This window comes from Barbatula barbatula (genome assembly GCF_947034865.1).
Source record: "Barbatula barbatula genome assembly, chromosome: 16".
In the NCBI taxonomy this organism is placed as follows: Eukaryota; Metazoa; Chordata; class Actinopteri; order Cypriniformes; family Nemacheilidae; genus Barbatula; species Barbatula barbatula.
Window position 1 is genome coordinate 13,148,839 of NC_136779.1, and position 18,915 is coordinate 13,167,753.

Genomic DNA, 18,915 nt, shown 5'->3' on the forward strand with positions numbered 1-18,915 from the left:
TAAAATCTGACAAATGTGTGCAGAGAGGACCATCCCGCCGCATCACACACTTGCTGCAAGGGGACACCTCTTGCTAAGGCCATAGAAGATGAAACCTCCCTTGTTGAATGAGCTCTGACACATAGAGATGAAGCTTGGCCGCGGGCCTCATAGGCCTGAGAGATAGCATCCCTTACCCAATGTGACATTGTTTGCCTGGTGGCAGCCGCCCCTTTGTTGCGGCTCCCATAACATATGAAAAGCTGCTCGGATTTATGCCACTGGCTAGTGCGGTGGATGTAATTCTGAAGAGAACGTACTGGACACAGTAGGTGTAATCGTTCCTGCTCCGACGTCGTGAACGGCGGAGGACTGAAGGCCTCAAGAACAACCGGGTGCACGGTGGAGATCAGAACTTTAGGCAGATAACTTGGGTGAGGATGCAGAATAGCTTTGACCATCCCAGGGGCAACAATTTTACAGGACAGCGAGGTCGAAAGCGCCTGCAAATCTCCTATTCTCTTAAGAGAGGTTGATTGCCATTAGAAAAAACATTTTAACGGTCAGAAGCTTGATATGCGCTGACTCCATAGGTTCAAAAGGGGCATTTATCAGACCCTCGAGCACTATTGCTAAGTCCCATGATGGAACAGTCCATCTAGAAGGAGGCATCAATCGCCTCGCTCCAAGAATAAAGCGTGCGACTGAAGGGTGTTTTCCACGGAAACCCCATCAATTACCGCGTTTCAAGCCGAAATGGCGGCCACATAAACCATGAGAGTACTGGGGCTTTATCCTGAGGACAGTTTCTCTTGCAGAAACTCCAACACTGAAATAATCTGGCAGTGAATTGGGTCTGCATGGTGAACTATGCACCATCTGTCAAAAACGCTCCATCTACGAGCGTAGCTCCTTCTAGTGGAGGGAGCCCTAGCACTTAGAATAGTCTTTACTACTTCGGGCGGAAGCCCAGCACCTCTCAGCTGGTCCCCTTCAGGGGCTAGGCATGGAGATTCCAAAGCTCTTGACGGGGGTGAAATAAATTTACATTTATTCATTTGGCAGACGCTTTTATCCAAAGCGACTTACAAGTAGGTATTTTTTACATTGGAACATTACTGCAGAGCAATCAGGGGTAAGGTGCCTTACGATCTTAAGACGGAAGTATAATCATAATCATTACATAATCATTTGCATAGATGTACCAAAGCATTTGCAACTTGTTCAAAGAAGTGAGAAACTGCTTTTTTGATGTGCCCAAGTGACACTATGATGTGAGGGTCGAATAGGTAGTTTTGAGAAATTCAATTCTGATCTGAGAAATGTACCAAAGCGACTTAGAAAAACTGTATTTAAAGTGGTACTTTTGGGGCAGTTTTGTTTCACCTAACTGTCCCATTTCCAACCTTCTCAAAATAATGCATGGATGCATATAGCAAGAAACAAGCCGTTTTACGCATGCACAGAAGCAACACTGTATGTCTCAAGAAGCATTTATTCATAATTACATAGACATGCTAAAATTTCAAGGCCACACACACACTTCATATTACACATGATAAGACACATGATAGCTGCAAAAAAAACTCTGTTTTTCAAACACGGTAGAACAATATCTTTAACTACTAAAGACTCATTTCTCGATATTCTGCCTGAATAATCTCAATTGTCTCGCATTTCAGATGACCTAGAACATCTTGATACTATCACTGAAAATATTAACCATGTCATCTTTGAAACACTAAACACAGTCGCTCCTCAGTGTCTAATGAAAAAAAGTCCTCAATGGGGTTAAGGAACGCAGAGTAGGGTGAGAGGAACTCCATCAGCATCCTGTTGTGGGTCGCAAACCATTTTCTGCTGATGTTGGAGCGATGGAAACTGACATTGTCCCAAACTATCACGTTCTCTGTCAGGACATCTCCTATCTGACCCCTCTCTTGTTCAGTGATGAGATCCCTGTAGAGCGTGTCTAAAATGTTACAAGACGTTCTGTATTGTATGGCCCAATAATGGAAATATGCGTAAGCACACCATTCTCAGAGATAGCAGCACCCATGGTTATGTTCCCAACACAAGAGTGTTTTGGTGTGAAAAGGGCCGTCTGCCAACCCGTGAAGTTGTCTTGCAGTCCTATGTGGAAAAAAATATAGTAATGCGAAACACTAAATTGACTTAAACAAAATGCTTTTTACTTAAAAAAATCTGTTTACGTAAAGTATACTCACTGTATATTGTAAAACTACTGCTTAAATTACGTGGGGGATTATACTATTCAACAGAGACCCATTATAATGCATTTTGATCAACATGACATAAGCAATTGATAATGTAGGAAACAGCCGAGAATTGTACATAATCATTTGCATGGATGTACCAAAGCATTTGCAACTTTTTCAAAGAAATTAGAAAATGCTTTTTTTGATATGCACAAGTAACACCATGATGTGAGTATTGAATAGATAGTTTTGAGAATTTCAATTCTGATCTGAGAAATGTACCAAATTGAAATTGAAAAACTGTATTTAAAGTGGGTTGAACTCTTAACTGAACAATTCTTAGCACTTTTCTTTCCATCTTTTGTATCAGGTGCAATTTTTAAACAGTCTTTGAAATATCTCACAGCCAACAGCTCACATTTGCTGTTCTGCTGGAATTTCCCAAAATACAAGTAAAGTGCTTGAATTGAAGTTTTTTCTTTAGCTTTGGACGAGGCTGTCTGAAATACTTCATCAGCACGACCGATTTGTCCGTCCTCACTTTAGAGGGCTGCCAGCTGTGCCATTGCAACAATAAAGCCACTCTTGAGAGTGACGGCCTTTTCAAAATGAGAGATGCTCAAATCACGAAATCTCTGACGTTCAAATTTATCCTTTAATTGTTCTTTTTTCTTTTTTCTTTTTGTAGCACAGAGCTAACTGATGGTGTATTAATGATGAATCTGGAGTAACATCCAAAGCTCTTTTTAAAAGGCCAATAGACCTGTCTACTGCTTGGCCATATTCTCTCAGGTATTTTCCCACATATCGAACCACATGTGGACTATCTGGAGACTTATCAAGAGCCCTTTCCACCAGATCCTCTGCTTCATCAAACAGCTTAAACTCAGCAAGTCTCAGAGCTAAAAGAAGCTTTAGTTCATCATAATCTGGATTTGTTTCTATCGCCCGTCTGAGTTGTTGAATTGCAGTTGAATCTTCTGGACTAGTGCATTTAGTTTCTGTTTTATAGAGTACAATGGCATAACCAGCATTCCACTCACCTTCTTCTAGCTCTAGCTCTAACACATTTCTAAAACACTCTATAGCATTCACGTGAAAATTTAAACAAGGCCCAGGCCTTCTCACCAACTACGTCAGGATAAAGAACAGAAGTGGAGGCAGGTGGATTTTGTTGAACAATTCTTCAATGTTCTGCGTGTTCAGAATTGGAGAGAGGCCAGTCAAAGTAAAATCTTGAAGTTTATTGATCAGAAGATTCAAAAATACAACAGCTGCTGGTTGGGTTTCCTCAGACGCACACGTCTTACACAAAGAAGCGACGTCGTACAAAGGACCCACCCCGAAGCACAATATTTCATCGTATTTATAATCCTTTTTGGTGTCTCTTATTAGCTCGAGAAGCTAATGTCCTTTCGGGGATGTAAAATCCTGGGAACACGTCCAATCCGCTTCCTTGGTTCTGTCTCCGTCCACCAGCTCACACTGCTTGTCCCGACTATTTGTGGAGACCCCATACCTCACCAAATTTCGACGAGCTCTGCGTAATCTGATCTTTACACACACACACATATTATTTTGGTACAGAAAGTTCACTCCAAATAGGTCCTTTGGTTAACTCACACACTTGTTATATTTTTAACATATTATGCACAGTTAGTGATCAATAATGAAATCATAAAGCATATTAAATGTAAAAGCACGTTTAAACCATAATAAAAATCACAATAAAAATCCTTCAGTCCCTCTCTTGACCACTTGGTGGTCATACATCATCACAGTCATTGTTATCATCCTCATCTAGGAAGTGGTCGCCAGACAATAGAGGCATGGTATATTTGGGAGGGGTCACGTCTGTTTTTTCTATCGCCGCTAATATTAATCGGTTACATAGTGATCTGATACAGGGAACAGCATCCACATGAGACCAAAATACCTACGAATACAGCTATCGATACCACAATCGACATTATTACTGATTTCCATTTGCCTAGTGCCTTGTCTAGCCAATCTCCAACAGGATTATTTACTCCTGAATGTTCCTTCATTTCGATAGACAAAGTTTTCAATCCCTCCAATGCCCTCGTCACTGATCCATCTGGGGCAGTATTATTGGGAATGTACGTACAACAAAGATCACCAAACATTACACATACTCCTCCCTTTTCTGCCAATAACATGTCCAGAGCCATACGGTTCTGGATGGCCATCAATGAGGTTGGTGCAAGTTGCTCCGCTAAACCATCTACGGCATCTCTTGTCATATTTGCTAGTCTCATCACATTATAATGCACATAATTAATCCTATCTACATTCTTGTTCGGAGTGACTGGAAAAAGAGCAGCTATTATTGGTATATTCTCAAAGCCTGCTGCTACTTGGTTCGCTAGCTTATATTCATCTGGTACACCTCGTGGAATTCCTATCGCATCGATATACGTGGGACTATTTAATGTCAAATCTACACTTGAACCTATTGCTCTCCTTTTAATAATGTGTCTCCTACGTCTTCTAGTCAATGTTGCTGAATTCACGGTTTCTGTTCTGACTGCTCTATCTCCTATCAGGGTTATTGGAGCTCCCAGTCTTACCAAAGCACACACTCCCTTTGCCTTCTCAGGTATCCTAGTAAACAATCTTCGATCTCCAAAATATTAATACAGACCTGCCCTAGCCCATGTACCTATTCTAGTTCCATTATCTACTATAATCTGATCACACCACTCCTTGTTTATCTCCCCTAGGTTGCTAGTTGGTGATTGACGTTCAATATCATAGCAAGTATAATTTGCTTTCTTTGGTGTAAATGGACCTGCCCGTGAAAGATTGGTTATTGGTGGAAATATTGCTGCCAGTGTGGTACAATTTGCTGGACTGGCCATCCGTGTCAATGCCAACATACACTCATAGCCCCACGTATCGTTTTGGTACAACAGGGCTGGTTCAATATATAAATGGGGTCTTGCATTAGCACATCCTACACAATCATCTAAGCTCTGTTGTCTGGCTGTGGTAATTATCCATTCCAGCCACAAATTATTTTCCCCATATCCTGTGGCTCTTTCTATCATATCTTCTGGTTTTAACATGGTGTAATCTATTTCTACTACCCCATTCTTCCGTTCTACCGATAATGGCTCAGCTACTGTCCCATTTCTTTCCTCCTCAGGTGAACTGTCCACAACAAATTTTATTACTGCTTTTCTATCTGTTCCTTGCATGTGCACCCCCCTTATAAGGAAAAACTCCCCTGTATAAATGGCTGATCCCGTTCTGGTGGATATTGAAAGGGTGAGTGGATTTTGGCTTGCACTGTAATCTCTTTGCATTTTAAAATCAAATTTTGCCGAGGTACGGGTCCAAAGGCTGGGTTCTTTCGGGGTCCAACCACCGGAATATGCTATTACCTTATTCCATGACGGACACCATTCACCCCTATGGGTTTGCCTAGACTGGTACGCCTTACAAACACTGTCCATATTCCCGTCCATACATACATATACCTCGTACCCCCTCCATGAGCTATTTTTCCCCCCGCAATTAATGACAGCGCATAGGTCGAAAGTAAATGATGTGGTCTTACCCCAAACATAGTTAATTATGAGTTGTTCACATGGTAACCTTGTATCGGCTATGGCTCTTTTGTGTCTTGGTTTCGATATGGTGTTATTGCTTTCCTGACCCTCAGTTAGGCTAAAAATTATTCCTACTACAACTCCTAAAATTAATAGAATCCCCAACTGCTTACAGTTTTCCCACAGCTTCATCTCGTTACCCTCTTTTGGACTTTAAAGGAACAATAAACACACTCTTGAAAATTTAAATGGTTAAACACACAGTATACTTAATGGGAATATGTGATTAAGGAAAAATATATGGTTAAAATCAAACAAAATGTACATAATTGTAAGGAATAAATGGTTATACGTTAATGAATATGGCAGTATGCAAATCACAATAGCAATAATGAATATGAAAAATAAAGAATTAGAAAGAAAATTAAGATATAGAGATTATGATAAAAATAAATACGAAAATGTTGATAACCCTTGATTATAATGAGTGTATGGTTATCACTTATCTGTACTCCTGTGAACCCCTGTCTCAATATATTCTTGACTTTTTGAAAATCTAATTTGTCCAAACCACATCCTTTTTTTTCAATAGATTTTTAATGCCACTGTTGTTGATGCTCGTGTCCCACTTTCTGCTCCACTTTCTGCTCCAGAGATACCCTCCCTCTCTTGGACCTGAGCCCTCAGGTCCACAGCAGTCTCTGACAGTGACCTGTTTGGTGGATCACAGTTAACACAAGAAGACAAGTGATACCAGGTGTCGCCCTTGCCAGATAGTCGGACACAATGTGACGTCCTTGCCGTCACTTTCAGAGGCTCCATCCAGCGTGGCTCATTCCACTTCCTTCGAAACTTCTTCAGGCGCACCCACTGTGAACGGGGCTCGACAGGTTCTTCAGCGATGTCAGAGGGAGTCTGCTGAGAGAAATGTTGAATCATAGCAGTCAGTTTATCAAAATATACACAATGTGAAAGTGGTACACAGGTGTCCGGCTTCAGCGGCGTCGACGGTCCTGGAAAAGATCTACCTGTAAGCATTTCAAAGGGTGTAAAGCTAGCGATTCTGTTAACAGAGGAACGTACAGACATTAGAGCCAACGGAAGAGCTGATAGCCATGATAATTTGGTCTGTGCACAGATTTTAGCCAATTTAAGTTTCAGCGTTAGGTTCATCCGTTCGACCTTACCTTGCGATTCAGGATGATAGACGGCCCCAAACGCATGCGGTAGGCCCAGCATTTTCTCTACGATTTTTAAATGCTCATTTTTGAAATGCGATCCGTTATCAGAACGGATACGTCTGGGAAAACCGTAATGCGGGATATAATGATTTATGAGACATTTAATGACTGCAGTACTGTCTTCTTTCCCACAAGGAAAAGCCTCAGGCCAACCTGTGAATTGGTCAACTATTACCAACAAATACTGTTTCCCTTGCACCCTCTCTACCATGTCTGTAAAGTCAATCACGATTTCCTCTCCTGGGCCTCGCAATGGCAAAAATGTGCCCTTTAACTGTTCTAAGGTTGGTTTGACGTTATGTTTTTGACAGATGTCGCATGAAAGTACAAAGTTGGACACGATAGCCGTCAAAAAAGGATGCCACCAATATTGCAATGTTTTCATCATCTGTTTTTAACTCACGTGTGACATAGTGTGTGCTTGGTTTATGATAGAGCGTGACAGGCTCATGGGCAATGCTGGTCTGCCATCTGGGGCCTGCCACAGACCATCTGGGGCCTGCCACAGACCATCTGGTGCACAAAGGGCCCCATACTCTGTCCACGTTGACAGTTCTTCTGGTGTGCATTTGCCATGTTCGGCCACAAGTGTTTCTCTGCTGAAAGACGGTAACAATTTCACATATGAACAGTCAGTCTGTACCATCATGGTCACCTGATAGCCTGCAGCTGTTTTAGCAGCCAAGTCAGCGGCCTCATTTCCCTGTGCTACCGCACTGTCTGTTTTACAAAATGTCATTTTAAATTTTATGACAGCAACAGCCGCTGAGATTTTCAATGCGTCCAACAGTGCACGTGCTTCTGCGTCATGTGCTATATATCCAAACTGCGAGTTCGACATGGACAGCACCCACGACATAAGCTGAGTCACTGTAGATGTTGACTTTACCAGAGCCTGCAAGTTTTAGTGCTTGTGTGACTGCAATTAGTTCTGCTCTCTGTGCTGACTGTTTGCCTTCTATTTTTGCTGCTTCCCTAGTGGTGTAACCTGAGTCTGTTTGCTGCACAACAGAGTAAGCCGAGACCAAAGAGCCGTCATGAGCTCTGAAACAGCACCCGTCCGTGAATAGTGTAATCACGTCCGAGGCTTCAGGGATAGGGGTTGCAGTTAAGTCCTGGCGAACACGAGATGCCAGGTCAGTGATTGGTGCACAGTCATGTGGTTCCCTTTGGTGAAAAAATCTGCCATGTTAATGCCGTCGTGTTTATATATTATGTTTGGCGCCGTTAGACATTTGGACAGTTTTCTCTGCCTCAACGGTGAAAATGTAAATGATTCAGAGTTGACAAACGACATGACAGAGTGCGTGGTCAGGACCGTTAACTGATGACCCATCACAATGTGTGATGTCTTTTCAATGATCTTTGCCAATCCTGCAGTGAACCTGGCACAAGCTGGCTGGCGTTGTTCAATGGCGTCCATTAGGACACTGACATACATGAGAACACGTCTAGCACTAGACTGCTTCTGGAAAAGTACTCCATGTGCGCTATTCCCTGTTTCAGAAACGTCCAGGAAAAATGCCTTGCTGTAATCAGGGCTATGCAGATATGCTGCATGTGACAGCTCCCCTTTCAATTTAATGAACGCGGTTTCTGCTTCAGGGGTCCATGTTAACTTTGCCTGTACATTTCGCATGCCTTGTTCCTTGATCATGTCTCGTAATGGCTTAGTGACCGCTACATACAAAGGGATATAGTGTCTGCTGAAACCTGTCAATCCCAGAAAGGAAAGCATGTCCTTCACATTGTGTGGCTTTGGGTGTGACAAAATGCCATCACGTTGTCGATCAGACAACGTTGTGCCTTGGCCTGTGATTAAACGGCCCATGAAAGTAACAGATGGCCTGCTGACCTGCAGTTTGTCTTTACTAACCTTGAACCCAGACGCATGCAGCTGTCTCAGAATGGCGCCTGTTGCTTTTAAGCAATCTTCGTTGGTTACGGCTGCCAGCAAAAGATTTTTAGAACGCAATCTACAGGTAACACACAATTTATCAGCTGATCTTTCAGGACCTGATTGAATATCCCTGGCGATAAAATAAAGCCCTGTGGAAGTCTGTTATAAGAATATTGACATTTCTGGTAAGTGAAAGTCAGGCATGATTTACATTCTTCTGAGATTTTATACAGAAAAAAGCGTTGGCCAAATCAATGCATGTGAACCATTGGTGAGCTGGGGTCAAATTTGAGATGGCAGTATATGGGTTTGGTTCGACCATTGTTGGTGTTGCCACCAGGCTGTTTACTCGACGCAGATCATGGAGTAATCTATATCTATTTGTGCCTGGTTTCTTGACAGGAAAGATCGGGGTGTTCCATGGCGATCGCCATGGAATAATGACACCTTTCTCCACTAAACCTTGAACAGTGGGCGCAATGCCTTCCTCTGCCTCCCTTTTGTTAGGATATTGTGGGACCCAAACTGGTTCTGTCGATTTTAACTGAAATGTGACTGGCTCAATGTTACAGAGGCCAACATCCGTTGGACCTTGTGACCAGAGGTCGTGCGGCTGGCTGTTAATTAACTGCTCAGCTCCAGGACCATCTGTTAGTTCGCGACCATGGCTTCTTGTAATTTCGAGATGAGTCAATTGGCCCCTGTCAGCCGTTTTTTGTGGTACCCAATATGAATCTGTCATACGCGACTGCAAAACCCCAACAATGCCAGAGGGCTCCCAGTCGGTCACCAAGCGCAACCTCTTTGTCATAGCTCCTAAATCTCGAGCTTCATGGCCTGGATGCAGTGCCATAGAAATGTGAGGTTCAGCTGTGTCTGCCATTTCATACCATATCTGTTGTTCTGGTGTCAGTGTAACGGGGACTACTACACCCTCTTGTCCTACATATAGGCCATCCCCTGTGAGTGTCCACATTTGGCCTGCAATGTCATGGAACATTTCCTGATATGTGACAGTGTCATTTCGGTCATAAAATAGTGTACAATGCAGGGGGTCGATGGGAGGCAAATAAACAGCTAAGTCTTTAATCCAGGGCCACTGATTCTTATACAGTGCCCTGGCCCCCTGATTGAGAATCATCTAGTTCCACCCAATATATGTCTGCCATTTCCTGCAAGGGTCCTCCCAACAAAGCCTGCTGGTGGCCCTCTCTACTGTGTGCCTGTGAACAGTCGACTTTAGCGCCGTCCGGGAACGTGACTGTGACACCCTCTGGTGAGCATAAAATATTGCACCCAATTTAATCAACAAATCTCTGCCCAATAAGGGAACAGGTGCTTTTGTGGAGTACAGAAATGAGTGTGACAGGGACTGATTTGCCACTTTCGTGGTAAGAGGAACAGTAAGATACCAATGTTCTAACCCTCCAGAGAATCCCATAACTTCAACAGTCTTATCACTTAGGTCTTTGTCAGTGATTGTGCCCCTCGTTACTGTTGAGTATGTTGCTCCGGTATCTACCAAAGCTGTTAGTGGCCTGTTGTTAACCACTATAATCATGTAAGGCTCAGCCAAACCTCGCATGATTTTTCTCTGTTTGCCTCTTCAACAATCCGCGCCTACCCCCTGGCCCCATGCTGGGTCCAAGGGCGCCTGAATCGAGTGGGGAGGTGGGTGTTGTTGCTCCGGGTATTTTGGAGTTTGTGGTCCTCTGCCACGACCACTGGGCCCACCTCTATGAGGATCCCATCCACCCGCAGGTGGTCCCATATACTGGCTGTCCCCTGTCATGGGACAATGTCTCTTCCAATGATCAGCCCCCCCACACTGATAACATGCATCCCTTGGGTGCATCCCTCCCCCATTCGGCTTCCCCCTATCCCATCCGCTACTGCCCCGTGGCCTATACCCTCCCCATGGTTTTATTAATTGGAAATTAGGGACATGTCCTCCCTGAGCATAGCCAAAAGTTTCAGGTGTGACTATGGGAAAAGGTGGGGTCTTCACCCCGGGCTGCACATCAAAGCCGCTGCTCACAGGACGTTGTGGCATTTGTTTTAGGTTTTTTACTGTCTGCCTTAGCCATTTCTAATTGTAGTTTTAACAATTGTTGCTTTGTCTTTTCTAATTCCTCCTGTTCTTTATCCTGTTTATCGACTGATCTGTCAATATGGAACACCAGATGTCTTTCCCACATTTCGTTGCTGGCTACTGGAGTGTCAGGATTACATTCCATTGCTTGCTTGATACCGTTGGGGGCCCCTGTCATTACGGCATTTCTAAATATATCACGCGTAATTGGATTATTTAGACTATTTTCTTCTACCATCTGCTCCCATTCAGCTGCGCATCTAAAATAGTAACTCTCTCCAGTCTCACCAGGCTTAATGCGGAACTTAATGTTTTGGTATACGGTTGGGGGTGTTGGAAATTTTTCTCTGAGGGCCCTGGCGATCGCTGTACTGACAGTGGTATACCGTGCGTCATTGGGTTCGTCTTCAAGGTTTGCATCCTTCTCAAACTCTGCCATCTGAAAAACAGTAAAAATTTGGCCCAAAAGGCATCTTATGTCTCCCACCGCCAAGGTGGTGCCGTGGCACAATGCCATCAACTTTGTAAGCCATCTGCCTCCACCAGATGTAATGGGGGGCAATTTTGCCAGCACAGCTGTCATGTCACTATGGCTCCAGGGCTGTTACTTTAGTACCCCTCCGTTGCCCTGTATCAGAGGCATATTAGTTGCCCCCCTGACATTAGTTTGGCGTTTGGCACATTAACATTCCTTTCATCATACTCACTGCCTGGGTGACACATAATGTCCCACTGTCTCTCTTGAGGGGGAGTGAATTGACAGGCTGGAGTGGATTGACAGGCTCTGGTACGACTCCTAGTACCCTGTGACACTGGGGTAGACATCATAGTTCCTTTAATAACTACGCCCCTACATACCTGCAGTGGCCCTCCATCCTCACTGTTGTTACATGCTCCCTGTCCCTTCATGTCTTTGTCTTTCTCCTCATTGTGCACTACTCGTGCTCTTTCGCTTGTTATACTATCCTTTCTTTGTAATGTTTCCTGTCTATTTACCATTATTTCTAATTGTGCTGTCAACACGTTTATTTGATCCTTTAAAACATCTAGATCTGGCATGTCTACCTCCACCCTGAAATCTTTCACATTCACTTGCACTTGCTGTGATGCTGGTACATAGGGCGGTGGCAACAGCTTATTCAAATCAGAACAGAAGGGGGCGGTCTCAGCATGACACGAGATACTGGCCCCTGCACTTCCTGACTCTCTCATCAGTTTTTTCTCTGACTTTTCCGACTGCACATGTTCTGTGCTCTTTTTTGGGGAACTTAAAGCAATTGCAGTCAGTGCAATACGTGTCCATAATCGTAATTCTTCTCTCAGTTTCTCTTCCTCCTTTTTTATGCTTATTTTTCTCTAACCACTTCACATCTTTTCTTCCTTCTACATGTTTGTTTAAACTTGCATGCGCTTTTTCCTCCATTTCCCTGATTTTTGGTGTTATCTTAATTAATACATTCTCCGATTCCTTCCATACATTTTCCATACATATCTGACTCCATTTACCTTCCCAAAATTTTCTGTCCTTTTTATGATTTTTTGGCTCCGATTGAGCAATTAACATATCCACAATTTTTTCCCACTGCATAACTACCGGTGAACACCCATATTCCGCACACTTCCTCTCAAATTCAGACATTTTACACAATAATATTACAGTATACAATACACAATTAATATACACAGTTTAATCGGCTTTTAGCGTATCTTTATAAATAAAGTCGTGACGCGGCCTTTCACCCCGTCTTGTTAATATAAATAAAATCGTGACGCGGCCTTTCACCCCGTCTTGTTAATATAAATAAAATCATGACTCGGCCATTCAGCCGTCTTGTTAATATAAATAAAATCGTGACGCGGCCTTTCACCGTCTTGTTAATATAAATAAAATCGTGACGCGGCCTTTCACCCGTCTTGTTAATATAAATAAAATCGTGATGCGGCCTTGCACCCGTCTTGTTAATATAAATAAAATCTCCTTTTATTCTGATCAACAAATATCACCAACTTCTAATTTGTAATCAATGGTACGGATATACTTCAAACTCAACACATAAATTTGGAATATTCAATCTAAAGAAGTTTGTTTAAACAGGTCTCTGCTTACCTTATCTTATTCTGTCGACAGTGTGTTGAAGTTTAAAGTTGTCACGTCCCAATTTTCGGTTAATCTCCGAGTTTTACAATTCTCTTTAAATGCCTCTTTTCTCCAATCACGTCGGATGTCACCATCTTTTGAACAATTCTTCAATGTTCTGCGTGTTCAGAATTAGAGAGGCCAGTCAAAGTAAAATCTTGAAGTTTATTGATCAGAAGATTCAAAAATACAACAGCTGCTGGTTGGGTTTCCTCAGACGCACACGTCTTATACAAAGAAGCGACGTCGTACAAAGGACCCACCCCGAAGCACAATATTTCATCGTATTTATAATCCTTTTTGGTGTCTCTTATTAGCTCGAGAAGCTAATGTCCTTTCGGGGATGTAAAATCCTGGGAACACGTCCAATCCGCTTCCTTGGTTCTGTCTCCGTCCACCAGCTCACACTGCTTGTCCCGACTATTTGTGGAGACCCTATACCTCACCAAATTTCGACGAGCTCTGCGTAATCTGATCTTTACACACACACACACACATATTATTTTGGTACAGAAAGTTCACTCCAAATAAGTCCTTTGGTTAACTCACACACTTGTTATATTTTTAACATATTATGCACAGTTAGTGATCAATAATGAAATCATAAAGCATATTAAATGTAAAAGCACGTTTAAACCATAATAAAAATCACAATAAAAATCCTTCAATTTCCTTCTTGGATCTGCTTCAGTTTGTCCAGGTAACTTTTGCATTCAGCGTACTGCTTCATGTGAAAGTGTAACCAAGCGAAGTTTCCATTAGTAACAACGAGTCTCTCGTCACAGTTGTCCCCATAACAACCTTTAGTGAGCTCCTCAGACTTCTGTAAATTTGTTAGGGCTTCTTCATAAGAACCCAAGAGATACTTGACGTATGCCAAAGAGTTGTGCGTGCATGCCGTCCCAAACTCCTTCCCCAGATTTAAGTCACGATGCTTGTTAAATGATCAGTGATGTTTGTGTCTTCTTTTTTCATATCCCACGTGAAGTGACATTCGAGCTTGGCGAGTTCCACATTGAGAAGTTTATCATCTGTACTGCTGCATTAAATGAAAAGATATATTTATTTTATGCATAATAACATGGGGAAAATTCTCCCCTCATAAACAATCAGTATGTAGGTTGCTGACAGACTAATATGCAAATTTGTCCTATTGTGTGACTGTCATGGATTTGCCATGTCTCGTTACCTTGATAATTATCTTTTTATGGTTTCATGCCCCTCACCTGTTCCCTGCTTGATTTTGTTCTTTATTTAGTGCCCTTTTTTGTTTTGTTTATGTCTACTTAAGTCTAGTAGTCTAGTAGCTAGTAGTCCAGTAGTCTAGTAAGTGTTAGTCTATGTCTAGTGTCTGTTTAGTCAGTCTGTGTTCCTGTCTGCAATTATTATTTCTGTCCTTCCTTTTTCACCCCCTCGTGGGTCTTGTTTTGTGTTTGTTAAATAAATCATTGTTTCTCCCGCACCTACTGCCTGCGTTTGGGTTCTGTCCTTCCCCCTTTGTGACAGTGATAGCGAAAATGTAGAAAAAAAACAATAAAGATAAATTTGTCTTGTGCTATTTTATATGATAAATATGAATCATATAAAACAATGTATTATAAACAGTTTGTTTTCTAAGTTTTGCTATGTCACACCATAGGACACATGTACAATTTAGTCATCAACTACACAAATACTAATAGCCTGTAGAAGATTTACATATTAGTTTAGTAGGCCTATGTAGAATAATGATGCATCTTCCTAAATTACATGGAAAATATGTACAATTACAAATATAGTTGTTACTGTACATAGCTGTTAAATGCACAGATTGCACACACTAGCCCAAGAGTCTAACTGACCTTTTATTTCCAAATTCATATCACGCCACAAATGCATTATAAATAAATCCCACAGAATATATTACATACCGTGTACTTAGAGATAACAATAACAGATAATTTATCTTTCACTGCTCTGATGGAATGACTGTGATGAATGTTAATATTAAGAATAACACAAAGTTTAATAAATGTGCATGTTGACAAATGTAGACATTATTAGTGCCACAATCATAAATCTCTGGTCATGCGATCATATTACAATATGCAGCATTTACATTTTTTTTTATGTATCTAATAAACAGTTTGATCCACGTCCAGTTTAAACTTAACAAAAGTGGTAAAATAAGTCAAAAACTAACCTCATTTTCTGCGTGACAACCAAACCTTTAAATTAGTGTGAAGAAGTAGCGAGTGCCAGCGACGCGGAAGAATCAAAACCGAAAGTACCATCAGTCACCTTACATAAGGATTTCTGGAGAGGCAATCCGATGGGCGGTGTTTTGTGGAACAGGTGAGCATACGCAGAGAATGAAAACCACTAAAAAAATATTTAAGATGTGCATCTGAAGTATTGACATCATTTATTTTACAATTATATCCATAAATTGTTTGCTTCATTAATCATTACCATTTTAAGGTATTAACATTTATTACGTGATACTGCCAAAGATTTGAACATTGAACATTGAACGTTTAGCTAAGGTATACGTACGTACGTACGTGCGTAAGTGTGTGTAAGTGTGCATGCATGTGTGCGTGTGTAGTTACATAAATTTAGATTTCATAACACAATCATTTACTAATATTAAAAGTTGTCCTATGGGGTGACGGCAAGAATTAAGAAAAAAGCAATAAATACGGTATCTCCTATGCTGTTTTATATGTCAAATAAAAATATGAATAATATTAAACAATGTATTGTTAACAGTTTGATGATTTGTTCGTCAACTAGCCATGTACTTGAAAGTTGTTAGTTTATAGGCCTGTAAATTAATGATGCAACCTCCCAAAGTACATGGAAAATACATACATTTGCAAATGTAGTTGTTTCTTACATGCCCATGAACTCCAGTAGATGGCACTCCATTCAGGACTCTGGCATTTTGTGTCCATTTTCAACTCCATTTCCCATAATCCCATGCTACTCACCACCAGGTGTTCCCCATTACCACTCCCCTATATATACTGTGTCTGGCCTCTCAATGATTGCGAAAGTCTTCTGTAGCCTAGTTTGATATTTCCAAACAGGTTCCCTGGGTTTGTGCATTCTGTGTTTGATCTTGGATTGTATATACCGACTGTGATCCTTTGCTGCCTGCCCCGATATCTGCTTGTTACTGTTTCCGATTTTAGATATCCCCTGACATACCTGACGATGTTCTCTGATCTCTGCCTGTTTGACCATTCTTGATAATAAAGTAAGATCCATATGGATCCTAACGTCTCTGACTCCACATTACACACACACTTCCTCAAGAGTTTACTTTTTGTGTTATTCAAAGATAACAATAACAGATAATTTCTCTTTAACTGCTCTGATGGAATAACTTTGACGAATGTTGAAATAAAGAATCACACAGAGTTTAATAAATATAGTGCAAACTATAGGCCTAAATCATAAATCAGTTTAGACAAAACAAAAGTGGAAAAATAAGTCAAAAGTAACCTCATTTTCTGCGTGACATCCAAACCTTTACATTTGTGAGAGGAAGTTTTGAAGAATCAAAACCGAAAGTACCATCAGTCATTTTACGTAAGGATTTCTGAAGCAGCAATCCGCAGACTTTTGTAGAACAGGTAGGCATGCGCAGAGAATAAAACCTCCCAAATTATGTTTGTATTAATAGAATTCACATCGTCTGTTTTCTACTTACATACAATGTTTGCTTTAATCGCAGTTCGCAAGTTATAACTATTAATTCGTTTAACAAAGCATGCTTGATGTTAGCAGTGACTTTTTACATAAACTATTTGTGATGTTTACATTCATAGAATTAATTTTCACTTTCTGGGACCCGTTTCAATAAGGAGGTTCAAGCAACACTGAGTTAAAATATGAACTCTGAGTTGATTTACTCAGATAATCGCTACTCTGAGTTTTCTGTTTCAGAACAGCTGGTTTCAATGAGTTCAATCCACTCTGAGTAAGTTTACTCTAGGTTACGCGTGTTCATCGCGGCTTTAAAAAGACATCATCAATTGAGCGAAGATAACATGATTCACCATGGCAACGCCACGTGACAAAAAGCGCTCCGTTTATTTCTCGCAGTCGAATTGGAGGCACTATATATATGTGTATATATACACATTTACATGTAAGATATACATACATATATATATATATATGTATATATATAAACACATATATACCTTCGATTTTTGTCATGTAGGTGCAATCCTTCTGCAATAAAAAGAACATGACAGCAGCTGAAAATAAAATATAAAAACATCCTTCAGTCCGGTGAGTTTAAATGCTCTTGCTTGTAGGATGCCTGACTGGGAAATGCTTGATATATTTAATAAACTGGCTTTGAAAGTTATGAGGATATGAGAACCGAGCACTGTGGCTATAGAAGACAAAAAACTGGCCATGCTTGCCCCTGCTCCAGCTGTGTGTAACGGAGTGAAGAGCTGTGCAGTGTGTAAGCCTCACTCCCTGACCAACAGACAGAGACGCTCTACGGCTCATCGTTAGAGCTCCCGTCTCCCATTCGGGCCAACGTCGGTTCGAAGACCGCGCGAGTGGGACCGGCTACATGTGCACCCAATCACATTGGGAAATCCTTAAGGGTATTTGAATTATTAGCTTACTTCCAGAGGTGGCAGCAAGACCACATTTATTTGATCAGCTTATTCAGAAAGACGTTCACCATTCACCTGCAATCCTATGAACCTCCTCTTTGATGGCTCTCACAGGAAGCTTAACACAAATGTATAAAAAGTGCTTGAGAGCGATTCACACTTTTCTTACTGCTCTGCATACAGTTGCCTTGCTAACATGTTCTGCATCGGTGTTATAAAAAAAGCTTCCGTTAGCAAAGAAACGTGACCATAAAAATAATCTGCTCAGATGTAAGAGCGCATTCACGAGAGAGGTTTGTGATGTAAGGATGAAGCAGATTGTGAATATATTTAATGGACTGTAAAGAAAAACTGTATCGCTCACATAAAGAATCCTCCGCATACGATAAAACATCCAAACGGGGCTTCACCATATATTCTCTCCCGACGTAAATGTAACTCTCTCTGAATGAATGCAGCTTCCTCATCTACGGGTACTGAATAAACGGACATTTAATGTCTGTGTAACTTGTGCGCGATTAAGGAAAACGATTGAAAAAACAAACGGCGTAGGCAAGTTCAACACCGCTCGCGCTTCTAAAAGGGGCGGAGATTGTAACAAACCTCGGGTTAGTGGAATAAAACCTGCTGCCGACCAGGTTAGGTTCACAGAGTAGGTTACTATGGTTACTCACTCTAAGTATAATATACCTTGATTTCTGAAACGGGCTTGACTTACCCCGCAGTCACGGGTTTGATATACCTCGCGTTCTGAAACTGAAAACCCAGAGTATCCCGTTTTCTGGGGTTAACTAACACTGAGTTTGCACTTACCCTGCTTTCTGAAACGGGTCCCTGCACTTTGGCTTGTAAACAACAGCCTGAAGTATTTTCTTCTGAATAATGTTCTGAGATATGATCCACTTCCATTCAAGTGAAATAATGATTAGCCTCCATCTGACAGGACAGAAGATGATGTGAGGGTATCATATTTGACAATTGATGTTGTGATAAAGAAAGGCAAAACAATACTTAAAATAATTTATTTTCAACAATAAATGTATACATAAAGGTCCATATTTGCGCTTGGTGTTATAAATATTTTAAACATTCATTATTTTATTTTAAACTAACACAGAGCCCCAAATGTAAGCTTTTTCTAAATAGT

At 41.3% G+C, this 18,915-nt stretch overlaps 1 pseudogene across 1 annotated transcript; it reads right to left on the minus strand.

Annotated features, from left to right (window-relative positions):
* Nucleotides 1-770: 770 nt before the first annotated feature.
* Nucleotides 771-16,371, minus strand: LOC306905926 (interferon-induced protein with tetratricopeptide repeats 1-like; annotated as a pseudogene). Its single transcript has 4 exons — nt 16,262-16,371; nt 13,827-14,182; nt 2,603-3,382; nt 771-818 (listed from the first exon to the last, which is right to left on the minus strand). The product of its transcript is annotated as an interferon-induced protein with tetratricopeptide repeats 1-like (transcript).
* Nucleotides 16,372-18,915: the final 2,544 nt, after the last annotated feature.